Raw genomic sequence first — 14,204 nt, 5'->3', positions numbered from 1 at the left:
GCTGGAGGACCCAAGGTCCCGTTGTTCTCATCCTACCCTGGTGACTGGACGTGGGGCTGAGTCAGTGACGGTATTTCCTTAGCTTGCCACTCCTTGTTCTCAATGGAAAGGGAGTGCAATACACAGCAGACTACTTTTTCTCTGTACATTAGAGCTCATACTTTTGAGTTTATCTTTCTACGTAAAACCCTATGCCATGCAAACACATCAGGCAGGAAGCACAGGAGCCTTAGGTCCCACACCACCAGCTTCAAGAACAGTTATGACCCCCACTGAACCAGCATGGATAACTTCACTCACCAAAACACTGAACTGATTCCACAGCCTTCACTTTCAGGGACTCTACAACTCACTTTATTTGTTTGTTCATCATTATTTATTTATTAATCCATTTATATGTTTACTTACTTATTATTTCTGTATTTTCAGTTTGCCTTCTTTTGCACATTGGTTGTTTGTCAGTCTCCGCGTGTAGCTTTTTCATTGATTCCATTGTAGTTCCTTGTTCTATTGAAAATGCCTGCGAGAAAATGAACCTCAGGGCAGTATATGGTGACAGATACGTACTGTGATAATATAAATTTATTTTGACCTTTGAATTTGAACACTTTAGGATTTCCATGCAAACGTGGAAATTGGAGAAGGTCTGCTGATGTACATTGCAATGCATGCAAGATGCTGATGGGGCTCAGCAGTTCAGGCAGCATGTATAGAGGGGAATAAATTGTCGTCATTTCGGGACGAGACCCTTCATCGGGACTGCCTGACCTGCTGAGTTTTCTATGTGTGTAACTCCGCAGAATTTCTTGTGCTTCTCTACCTCAGTGCTATTGACAGGAAGCACCGAGGGAAGTTCAGCAACCGGGGCGACTCCCACAGACACAGTGAGGCAGCATCTGCCTTTGCTTTTTGCTTCCTGAGATGTTTCCCTGATTTCTGTGCTGCAATGTCATTCAGCTCTTCAACACTACGTCCTAAATGTCAGGCACAGCAGTGATTTGGAAACGCATTCTTGTCTCAGCCCCTGGTCTAACATCAGCTGATGCCAGTCCCTCTGGATGAGAGATAACCTGCAGACTTTGAAAAAAGTTCTGTGCCATTCAGGTCCATCAGACATAGGAGCAGAATGAGGCCATTCAGCCCATTGAGTCTGCTCTACCATTCCATCATCCCATGGTCCATAAATGGACTGGTCACTCACCTATAGGAAAGGTATTAATAAGATTGAAAGAAAGTTTACAAGGATATTGCCGGGTCTTGAGGACCTATGTTATAGGAAAAAGTTGAATAGGTTAGGATTTTATTCCCTGGAGAACAAGAGAATGGTGGGAGATATGATGGAGGTATACAAAATTGTGAGGAGCAGAGACAGGGTAAATGCAAATAGGTTTTTTTCCACTGAGGTTGGATGGAACTACAGCTTGAGGTGAGGGGTTAAGGGCGAAAGGTGAAATGCTTAAGGGAAACAGGAGGGGGATCTTCACTGAGATGGCGGTGAGAGTGTGGAACAAGCTGCTGGCAGAAGTGGAAGATGCTGGTTTGATTTCAACGTTTAAGAGAAGGCTGGATAAGAACGTGGATGGGGGTGGTATGAAGAGCTATGGGCCGAGTGCGGGTCAAGGAGACCAGGCAGCGGAATAGTTTAGCGCAAACTAGACAGGCTCGGCCCGATCAGTGTCAATGGGTCTGCAGCTGAGAGGGTGAATAGCTTCAAGTTCCTGGGTACGCACACACCACCGGTGATCTCACCTGGACGGTACACTCCGGCTTTGTGGCAAAGAAAGCGCAACAGCATCTCTTCCACCGCGGGTGACTGGAGAAGTTTGGCATGGGCCCCCAAATCCTCAAGACCCTCTACAGGGGCACCTTTGAGAGCGTACTGACTGGCTGTATCGCCACCTGGTATGGGAACTGCACCAGCCTTGATGGTTGGGAGTGGTATGGACAGCCCAGCGCATCTGTGGATGAGAACTTCCCTCCACTGAGGACATTTACAGCAGCAGGTGCGGAAAAAAGGCCTGGAAGATCATCAGGGACACTGGTCACCCCAAAGATAGAGTGTTTCAGCAGCTTCTGTCTGGCAAAGCCAGGACCAACAGGCTATGGGACAGCTTCTTTCTACAAGCCATTAGAATTCACATGTCTGAACATTGCAACAGAGTCATAATGCAGGAATTCTTAATCCCTCACGTGGGAGTAATGTAAATCATAAATCTGAAGGGCCCGTTTCTATGCTCCAGTGCTCTATGACTCTGTGTCTCTAGACGCAGCATGATCAAAACCACAAAATCAGCCTATGAACAAGAGATTCTGCAGAAGCTGGAAATCCAGAGTAACACACACAATATGCTGGAGTACTCCGGGGTCAGGCAGCGTCTATGGAGGGGAATAAACCGTCAACATTTCCGGTTGAGACCCTCATCAGGACTGGAAAAGAAGTGAGAAGAAGACAGAATAAGGAGGTGGTCGGGGGTGGGGGTGGAGGGGAAGGACTCGAAGCAGGCGGGTGATAGGTGAATCCTGGTGAAGGGGAAGGTTGATGGGTGGGTGAGGGGTACGAAGACATGAGGTGATAGGTGAAGGAGAGAAAGGGCTGAAGAAGAAGGGAGGGACAGCGGACCATGGGAGAAAGGGAAGGAGGAGGGGGACAGAGGGTGGTGAGACGCAGGAGAGGGGAAGAGAAGAGGTAAGAGAGGAACCAAAATGGGGAAAGGGGAGTAAAAAAGGAAAGAAGAGGGAGGAGGAGAAATTACTGGAAGTCAGAGAAATAGATGTTCCTGTTATCAGGGTGGAACCTCCCCAGATGGCGTATGAGGTGTTGCTCCTCCAGACTGAGTGTGGTCCTGTTGGGGCAGTAGAGGAGGGCATGGACCGTGGGTATTGGAATTAAAATGGTTGGCCACCAGGAAATCCTGCTTGTAGTGAAGGTACTCGATATCATTAGGCAATTTAGAAATCAAATGAAAAGGCACCCGAAAGGATTGTTCATGGCTGCCTGATTCCTTCTCTTCTGTATAAACTTTGGGGTATTGAAACTTAACTTTGCCTCGAGTGCGAGGTGCTTGGTGAAGTGCTGACGTTTGTGTAGTGACATGCTCCATGACTGAGTGGAATTGGCACCCAATGTAGTAAACACAGTCACATGTGAGATGGTGATTGCGAAGCAAAAATCACCTTCAATATTAAACGAGGGTATTTTTTTTGGTTTCTTGATGAAGATTTAATCTTAATACCAAGTGTCGAAACAGGATATTAGTGGTTCTGTGCCTTGTTAATTCGTAGAACTGTCCGTAGATGTTGCTAACAGTTGGCCACTCAGCATTATTGCCATTGAGCTGAGCTCGAGCAATACCTGTTCAATTTTATCTTTATGACTAAATTAAGAAGTACAGTTTTGAATGGATCACTGTTTCAAATTTATTCTTGTTCAATATTAACAAACTTTTATTGATCAAAACCAAAACTTTGGTTTTTTGCAACTTGCACCTCTTAATCTCTTAGGAGAAAGAATTTCTTTAGCCAGAGTGGTGAATCTGTGGAATTCATTGCCATGGCTGGCTGTGAATGCCAAGTTATTGGGTATATTTAAAACAGAGGTTGATAGGTTATAAGACCATAGGATACAAGAACAGAATTAGGCCATTTGGCCCATCGGGTCTGCTTTGCCATTTCATCATGGCTGATCCATTTCCCTCTCATCCCCATTCTCCCATCACCAATCAACAATTTATCAACCTCTGCCTTAAATAAACCCAATAACTTGGCCTCCACAGCCGCCTGTGGCAACAAGTTCCACAGATTCACCGCTTTCTGGTTAAGAAATTCCTCCTCATCTCTGTTCTAAAAGGATGCCCCGCTGTTCTGAGCCTGTGTCCTCTGGTCTTAGACTCCTCCACCAAAGAATATGAACTCCACAGATTCACTGTTCTCTGGCTGAAGAAATTCCTCCTCATCTCCATTCTAAATGGGCATCCCTCTGTTCTGAATCCATGTCCTCTGGTTCTTGGTTAGTTAGGATGTCAGAGGTTATGGGGAGAAAACAGGAGCTTGGGGTTGAGATGATGAATCAACCGTGATGGAATCGAGGAGCAAACTCAATGGGCTGAATGGCCTAACTCTGCTCCTATACCTCCTGGTCTTATGGTCCAATCCCAGGAATTTCATTCACCTCTGTAACTACCCAGGATCTCGGTGGCCCTTCACTTCTGACCCGTTATCAGTGGCTGAGCAGCATCTAGTTACTCATTTTATTGCTGTTTTAATTGGGGTGCTCAATGAGGGCTGGTGCACTTCGGTGAAGACTGTAGTCGATGTATGCTTTGGCGTAGTTGGCTAGCAGCGCAGAACTGAACTGAACTGAAACAAACTGAATACTCCTGGACTCCTGGTCTGATGTTTGATATTCTAGGTGTTGATTGCTCACTTTTTCCAGTTTGTGCAATTTGTTCTCTTTTTTGTGCATTAGGTGTTTGATGTTTTTCTAGGAACGCGCTCTGTGGTGTCTCTTTGCTGCACAGCTGCCTGTGGAGCACAAACCTCATACCTGGATAGTGTGTACTTTGACTTTGACTTTGAGGCGATCCATGGGGAGAAGGGAATTCTCAACGTCTCAGGGTGAAACCCTGCATCAGGTTGGAGAATGGAGAGGAGTGGTGGCCCCCGTAAAGGGGAGGAGGGAGCCGTGAGAACAGAGTTTGTGGCGATTGGTGTGGACTGAGGAGGGGCGTGAGGTGACAGGCAGGCAGTGCCAGGTACAGGAGTGGGCATGGACGGGTGGAGTTGGAAAGCTGTGGCAAGTGAATAATGGATGGAGGCATACTGAGAGGGAGAGAGCGAGAATTATTGAGAAAGTGCAGGAGTGAGAGCGTGATGGAGTTAGAGAGAGAGAGTGAGTGAGAGAGAGAGTGAGAGAGGGAATGTGTGAGAGTGAGAGAGAAAGCAATAGAGAGAGAAAGAGAGTGGGAGAGAGTGAGAAAGTAAGTGAGAGAGTGAGATAGTCTGTGTGAGAGAGTGAGATTGAGAGAGAGAGAGTGAGACAGCGAGAGTAAGAGAGAGTGTGAGTGAGAGAGAGTGAGAGAAAGAGCATGTGAGGGAGTGAGAGAGATGGAGAGAGTGAGAAAGAGAAGGAGCGGGAGAGGGGCCGAAGGCTTTCTTTCTATGATTCTATGACTATCGTGGCTTCCAGATTGATGCTGTCGGTGTGGAGTTTGCATGCTGTCCCTATTTTTCCTCTAAGTGATAGATAGATAGAACAGAACAGAACTGAATTTAGAAGAATGGGTGGGGGGTGGGAATGATGTTACCGAAACATATCAAATGTTGAAAGGCCTGGATAAAGTGGATGTGAAGAGCATGCTTTCTTTGGTGGGGGCGTCTAGGACCAGAGGGCACAGCTTCAGAATAGAGGGACATCCATTTAAAATGGAGATGAGGATGATTTTTTTTTAGCCTGAGGGATGGTGAATCTGTGGAATTCATTGCCACAGGCAGCTGTGGAGGCCAAGTCATTGGGTATATTTAAGGCAGAGGTTGATGGATCAAAGCGTGAGAGGTTACGGGGAGAAGGTAGCAGAATGGGATTGAGGTGAAAAATGAATCAACCATGATGGAATGGCGGAGAAGACTTGATGGGCCGACTGGCCTAATTCTACTCTTGTGTCTTTTGGTCTTATGGCTAGAACAGCACCGAACGAGGTTTTTTTGGCTCAAGAGATCTGCGCCAATCATGAAGATCAAACTAATTCCATCTTCCTGCCACCACTCTGTGTGCAAAATCTTGCGTTTTATGTCTCCATTGAACTTTGCCCTCTCACGTAGTACCTATGCCCCTTGGTATTTGACACTTCTACCCAGACAGAAAAGATTTTGTCTGTCTATTTATGACTATTGTAATCTTAAATCTTTCCATCAGATCATCTTTCAGCTTCCTACGCTTTAGCAAAAAAAAGTAATGCATCTTTTCTTCAATCTCTGCTTAGCTACTACCAGGCAACATCCTGGTAAACCTCACCTGCACCATCTCCAAATCCTCCACATCCTTCCTGTAATGCAGTGACCAGAATTGCACACAATGTTCCAAATGTGGCCTGATCAAAGTTTTGAAACAGTTGCAACTTGACTTCCTGACGTTTATACTTAGAACCTGAACCTTTGACCTCCAAGAGGAACAGATGCTTGTTGTGGTTTGGAGGCTCGTGTGCCTCAATGATCCGGAGAGCTGTGTTGGCTGGGGTCGGGGCTTTATGCTTTGGCAGGGTCAGCCAAAGGGTAGAGGCCAGACTAAGAGTGGTCCACCGGTCCTCCAGATTCGGGGGTTCAGCTCAGGGCTAACAACCCTGACAGGTCAAACAAAACTGTTACAGAAACAGCAATGAAGAATCCTTCTACATCTGAGTGTGACGGTATTCCTGAGTCTCCACCTGGGACTTGGACAACTGGTAGTAAGAGGAAGCTGCTGACATGATGAAGGAAGCCGGAAACGCCTTCAGAGATGGACGACCTTCATTGCTGCCCTAAACACCAGCAGCGTAATGGGCAGTAAGTAAGCTGAACCTTTGAAAGCATGTATGCTGTAGTGTACACCTTCTTGATAATCTGACCCATTTGTGCTGCTACCTTCAGGGAACAAGCAACTTGCATTTCAAGTCCCTCTGTACATCAATGGTCCTCAGAGTCCTGCTATTTATTGCATACTTTCCTCTGAGATTCACCTGCCCAAAATATATCACCTCACGTTTGTATGAATTCAACTCCACCTGCTATTCCTCTATCCAAGTTTCCAGCTTAACTCACTCATGCTCTGAACCTTCGGCAACCTTCATCAATATTCACATCTCCACCAATCCTTGTGTCATCTGCAAACTTACTAATCAGGCCAGCTGAATTTTAATTTGATTTTTTTTTTACCTATATTCAAGAAAGGATACGGACTTTAGCCTGGAAGCTATTGATGGTGACTGCCGTGAGTCCTGCAGGCCTCTGTGGCTTGATGTAGAGCACTGGGCTTCTAGTCAAGTCAAGTTTATTGTCATTTAACTATATGCACGTACGCTATCAAGCAAGACACCGTTTCTCCGAACCAGGGTGTAAAGCATTGCAGTACACAAAACGCACAGTAACTTATGAAGGTAAGGATGAAACCTACAGATGGATTACCCACATAGATACACAAACTAAAGAGCATAAATTAAATATTGGAAAGTATAGAACAAGGTTTAGATTAACCAGTGACACTCTGAATATGATGTGGCAGTGAATTCAGAAGCCTAATATTTTGGGGGAAAAACTGTTCCCTATTCTGACCATTCTTGTTTTTATGCATCAGAGTCTCCTGCCTGATGGCAGAAAGTCAAAGGGGATACTGGATGGATGGGTGGGATCCTTAATAATGCTAAGGGCCCCGTGTATGCAGCTCTTCTGATAAACATCCCTGATGGATAGTAGGGAGACCCCTATCATCCTCTTGACCGCACAGTGCTTTGTAAGGACTTCTGGTCCGATGGTCGGCTGCTCCCATACCGAGGACCAGATGGAGATGCAACTTGTCAGGATGCTCTCAATGGTGCTCCTAGAGAATGCAATTAAGATGGTGGGAGGATGGGGAGCCTCACTCCTTAAGAAGTGGAGACTGCTGTGCCTTCTTCTTGAGGAAATGGAGACTCTACCATATCTTCTGGGTTTTCTCGAGCACCTGTATTGTCTTAACGAGAGTCATTAAGTCCTTGTGCTTTCAGTGTAATCTTTTCAAGTCAATTGTGACTGACACGGGTTTCCTGCTTTCTATGCTTATGTATTGCAGACTCCTGTTCAGCACTGATTATGGGGTCCTAGTGTTGAGAATGATTTGTCTCACGGTGTCACTCGATCCTGCCGCTGATGCTCTGTTGGAATTCCCATGTAGAACCTCTTGTTTCCATCTCTACATGGGAGTCTGCCTTTCTCCTGCACCTGGGTTCAGTCGTTGTCAGTGCTCACCGTGACAGAATCTGCTGTTTCTCCACACCTGGGTTTAGTCATTGCCAGCACTCACCGTGACAGAATCTGCCTTTCCTCATACCTGGGTTCAGTCGTTGCCAGCACTCACCGTGACAGAATCTGCTTTTCCTTGTACCTGGGTTCAGTCATTGCCAGCGCTCACCATGACAGAATCTGCCATTCCCCATACCTGGATTCAATTGTTGCCAGCGCTCACCATGACAGAACCTGCCATTCCCCGTACCTGGGTTCAGTCGTTGCCAGCGCTCACCGTGACAGAACCTGCCATTCCCCGTACCTGGGTTCAGTCGTTGCCAGTGCTCACCGTGACAGGTGGGTCTCACATCAGTAGCAGGGAGTCTCACAACTGTGGACACTGCCACAGAGGCTAGATGCTCTAGCAGGTGGGCAGCTGAAAGAAGTCGGCAATCACATCCCTGAGAACACACACGGTCCAGTTAATTAGGGTTCCTTTGTAATTGTATTTAACTCTCTTCCTTTTCTTTCAACCTCACGAAGTCTAAATTGATGCATAGTGATAGCAATACTCTCTGCTTACCTCAGTTCATGTTCTCAGAAAGATTAGGCATCTATTTTGACGCTGTTAAAGGAGCGATATTAATTTAGCTCTCATCATCATCATTATGTGCCATGTTGTATGACGTGGGTGACCATGGTCTTCCATTTGTCTTTAATCAATAAGCTCTTCTATTCTTTTCTCTTCCCATGACCATGATTATTCTTGGCAAATTCCTCATGTGGAAGTGGTTTGCAATTGCCTCCTTCTTGACGGTGTCTGGATGGGTGACCCCAGCTATTATCAATACTCTTCAGAGATTGTCTGCCTGGCGTCAGTGGTCACATAACCAGGACTTGTGATGTGCACCAGCTGCTCATACGACCATCCACCACCTGCTCCCGTGGCTCACGTGACCCTGATCGGGGGGCTAAGCAGGTGCTACACCTTGCCCGAGGGTGACCTGCAGCTAGCGGAGGGAAGGATCACCTTACACGTCCTTTAGTAGAGATGTATTTAAACCCCACCACCCATTTAGCTCTAGGTTACTGCTTTCGAGCCACAGTGATGGCATTAGGTTTTATTTAGTTTGAGTGTTTTTAGTGAGAGTCCTGTTAGCCTAGCTTTTTATAATTTTCCTTAATTCTGAACAGTTCTTATTAAACTCAGTGAACTCTTCATTTTGGGTCCGAATCTCTCCCTCTGCACTTGGGCTACCACTGACCACTTGTTAGGGAGAGGACTCTTGGGGATAGGAATTCTATGCGTTTGGAAAACTATGGCTTAATTAGGGACAGTAATACAACTACTATACAGACATCCACAGCACAGTAAATTTTAAATTGTCCCATTCAGGCCTAAAGATTTCATCACTGTGGAGGACTTCTTACTCTTGTGGGATAACATCTTTCCTGACGGGAGGTGGGGGGTGGGGTCAGTCTGCTTGGCAGGAGAGACTTGTGGCTGAAATAATTTTAGGTTCTGGGACCTACTCCATGATGGTTGCAGGAGCTGACTCCGAGAGTAGGAAGTAATCTGACAGCTCTGGATACCACTTATCTCCTTTTCTTTTTCCTTTCCTTTCTCTTCTTTCTAGGACGTGCACCTTGATCTTGGGAAGGTGCATTTAGTTCACTCTTATTAATCCTTCTGTTGCTCCCTTTACAATCTGACCTCTTCTCTTGGTTTCCTCATCCACAACATCATCTGACAAATCCATTGACTCCTTTCTCTTTCGCTTCCGTTCATCATGCAGAGTAGATTCTAGTTCTTTATACTCACAAAAGCCAAATGCTTACAACTTCCCTGAAGCTCCTTGAACTCTCCTCTTGCTTAAAACCAAGCCACATTTTGCAAGTAACTGCCTGAATAGAATTTCAGAAACCTTTTCAGACATGTTGCCTACAAAAACGGTTGTAGTCGGACCACTACTTTTGTCACTTTTTTGCTCTCTCGCAGCAAATGGTTCTTCCTGGGTCCAATATGCTCTCCAACCAGAGGCACAGAGGTTGACAGCAACGTCTGGTTGTCCTCTGTTGGGCAAAGGTTCATGGTGTTAGGCATAGAGACAGTTGTGGCAATCATGCAGTACATTTCTTAATTTGCTTTTAGTTTTCTTCATTGTAGGGGATGTGGTGTGCAAATGGTAGATGGATTACCAACCAATTTGTAGTTGTCCAGCCACTCACATCCCCACAATGCTTACCCTCCTGTTTTTACTATATGTAAGCCCAATGTGGCCTGTTCATTATTGTATTTCATTGTTACAAATGTCATTCCTACAGGAGTTATCTTTTCTCCAGTACAAGTTCTTAGTTGGATATCTGCAGGTTTCAGTTTTGTATCTTTGAAATGCAGTTGTTGTGGAAACACTAACTAAGAACACCAGAGCGACTTTGAGTTTCATTTTAAGAGTTTATTAACATGATATCATGGAGAGTCTGCAGCAGTCTCCACCTCCACTAGAGCTCGTTTCTGCTGGTCTGGTTGGAGCAGTCAAACTTTGAAGCAAACTGTATGCCTTCAAGCCCAATGCCCTCAGTAAAATTGGTACTTGTTCCTCATTGGCTATTTAACTTGCTTCAAAATGTTGCTAAATTAGCTCAATATATACATTCCAGTTATCTTTTATGTAATCAAACATGTCAATTTTTCTGATGCAGCCAGCCACTTCTGTTTTTTATGATTATTATCACCTGGTACTCACTCTTTATGAACCTGTGAATTCCTCCATTTACTGACTTGCAAAAAAAAACTCGATCATGTCTTCCCTTCCAGAGAACATGTGCTATGCTGCTTCTTAAACTTGACCATCTCTGCACTTACTGAGCTTTCTAAAAAAAATTTAACTGTTCCTCACTGCGCTTTTTTTTAGTTCGAACGTCTCATTGATCTTCAGCAGGTCAATAGCTGTCTTGGGTTCATTATAAAAGTACCTCATCGCCAATAATAAACTGGATTGGTCAAAGAACTCTGAGGCTGTCTACAAGAAGGGTCAGAGCCGTCTCTATTTCCTGAGGAGACTGAGGTCCTTTAACATGTGCCGGACGATGCTGAGGATGTTCTACGAGTTTGTGGTGGCCAGTGCGATCATGTTTGCTGTTGTGTGCTGGGGCAGCAGGCTGAGGGTAGCAGACACCAACAGAATCAACAAACTCATTCGTAAGGCCAGTGATGTCGTGGGGATGGAACTGGACTCTCTGATGGTGGTGTCTGAAAAGAGGATGCTGTCCAAGTTGCATGCCATCTTGGACAATGTCTCCCGTCCACTACATAATGGACTGGTTGGGCACAGGAGTACATTCAGCCAGAGACTCATTCCACCGAGATGCAACACAGAGCGTCATAGGAAGTCATTCCTGCCTGTGGCCATCAAACTTTACAACTCCTCCCTTGGAGGGTCAGATACCCTGAGCCAATAGGCTGGTCCTGGACTTATTTCCTGGCATAATTTACATATTACTATGGAATTATTTATGGTTTTATTACTATTTAATTATTTATGGTGCAACTGTAACGAAAACCAATTTCCCTTGGGATCAATAAAGTATGACTACGACTATGACTATGATATTATGTTTTGTAACTTCAAAACATTAAACTAATATAAAGGAAGACACTGGAGTCTGAAGTCCAGGTCTACAGACTCTAGTGTCTTCCTTTAAATTAGTTTAATGTCCAGGTCTAACTTTGTGTTTACCTTAAGTGAGGTGCTCACTTATCATGTGGTAGCACGATGACATATGCAATTCATGTATTTATATATATAAGAATGCTTAATCAACCAATACATACACACAAGATTACTCAAATATTACATATACAACAATTAATATTTCTTTCTTTTTGTATTTGCACAGTTTTGTTGTCTTTTGCCCACTGGTTGAACAGCTTGTTGGTGCAGTCGTTCATTAATTCTACTATGGTTATAGGATTTATTGGGTATGCCCACAAGAAAATGAATCTCAGGGTTGTATATGGGGACATGGATGTACTTTGATAATACATTTGCTTATAACCTTGAGAATGAGCAACTCTGCTCTAAGCCATGTTGACTATCCACAATAAATCTGTCCCTTTCCAAGTCTGAGTGAATCCTTTCCCTGAGAATTGACCCCAATAATTTCCTTATCGCTGATGTAAGTTTCACTGGCCTCTAATTTTCTGCATAACCCCTAAAGTCCAAACAAAGTGACATGGCTGGCTATTCTCAAGGGTGCTCTGTCTTCCTCCCCCATCCCAAATAGGATGAGGAAAGGAGAGGAGAAGATGGCATGCATTACTAAATGACAATAAAAGAGGACTGCGTGTCCTCATAATCTAATAATCTAAAATATATGTGGGCTTGCCCTTGCTAAATCCCCCATATTGGTGAGTGATGAAACCTGGGGGAGCTAATGGGAATGGGGGATGAAACAATGGGATTAGTTGAGGAATTGTGTCAATGGGTGTTGAATGGCTTGTATAGGAAGGGTTATAGGAAGGAAATGGAAACTTTAGGGAGAATGCAGAGGAGGTTTACCAAGATGCTGTCTGGATTAGAGAGCATGGCTTTTGAAGAGAGGTTGAGAGAGCTAGGGTTTTTCCCTTTGAGGCGAAGGAGGATGAGAGTTAATCTGACAGAGGTGAACAAGATGATAAGAGGCATCGATAGAGTGGGCAGCCGAAGATATTTTCTCAGGGTTGAATTTGCTAATGCCAAGGGGCATAATTAAAAGGTGACAGGAGGGCTGAGGTATGCTTTTTACACAGAGAGTGATGGGTGCCTGGAACTTGCTACCCAGGAGTGATCGTAGAGGCAAATGCATTAGGGACATTTTAGAGACTCAAAGAGGCATATGAATGAAAGAAAAATGGAGGACTATGTGGGATGGAAGGCTTTGATTATCTTAGAGTGTGTTAAAAGGCTGACACAACATGGAGGGCTTGTCATCTAACTTTTGTGTTCTATGTTCTCTTGCCATGTTGTATAACATCATGACTCTAAACAGAGGGTCCCTTCACTCTCTCTTGTGGATATAAAAGAGCCCATGATACTATCCAAAGGGCAGAAACTTCCCCTTGGCAATCTGTTAATTGTTCTGCTGCTTACATTCATCTTCCACGGTCAGTCACTTGCTAGGGCTTATCAGCAAAGCTGCGGTCGGAGTGACTATGCGATAACTGTAAACCATCACCAATGCATTAATATTTGATTGAGTCATGTGTTTAGAATTGTTCCAGTCACTGCCTGTGTAACTGTGTGGGAGAAACTACTGAAAAGTACAAAATGTGAAAATGAACCACTCATATTAGCAATCAAATAAGAATAAAGGGACTCGTTTTGCATAATCGCCAATAATCAATCAGGCTACTTGTGATTTTCTGAAATCAGTCCCTTTGAACTGAACTGGGTTCTGTGGCTTTGTAACACGGAAGAGTCTAAGTGTGATGATCACAGAAGAGTAACAGCAATTTCTCATAAAGAGAATTGAATTGACTTTATTTCTTATGTCCTTCACATACATGAAGAGTAAAAATCTTTATGTTACGTCTCTGTAAATGTGCAATGTGCAATCACAGTAATTTATAATAAATAGAACAGTCAATGTAACATAGGAATACACTCAAATCAGTGTGAAGTCTGATGGCCTGGTGGAAGAAGCTGTCCTGGAGCCTGTTGGTCCTGGCTTTTATGCTGTGGCACTGTTTCCCGGGTGGTATAGCAAAATTAATTTCTGGAGGGAGCTGAGGTGAGAAATCTTTTATTGAGGAGGAGATTTGGATCTATGAAGGGTCGCCCTGAATTCTACAGAAAGAATGATGCTGTGGTTCCGAAGGAAGATTAGAGAGGGAAGGGATTTCAAAAGAAAAAGCTGGGTGCAAATTCAGAGCATTTTTGAAGAAGAGCGGGGTGGTCTGAAGAATGTCATTGGAGAATGATTTGCATTGCTCAGAATCAGAATCAGGTTGAATATTTATTTATTGAAATTCAGTGTGGAGTAGGCCCTTCCTTCGAGGCTCACCACCCAGCAACCCCCAATTTAATGCTCGCCTAATCACAGGACAATTTACGATGTCCAATTAGCCTACCAACTGGTACGTCTTTGGACTGTGGGAGGAAACCAGAGCACCAGGAGGAAACCCACATGGTCACAGGGAGAACGTAGAAACTACTTACAAGCAGCGACTGGACTTAAACCCAGGTCACCCTTACTGTAAAGCATTGTGCTAA

This window comes from Mobula hypostoma, chromosome 13 (assembly GCF_963921235.1).
Source record: "Mobula hypostoma chromosome 13, sMobHyp1.1, whole genome shotgun sequence".
Taxonomy (NCBI): Eukaryota; Metazoa; Chordata; class Chondrichthyes; order Myliobatiformes; family Myliobatidae; genus Mobula; species Mobula hypostoma.
This window is presented reverse-complemented; position numbering follows the sequence as displayed.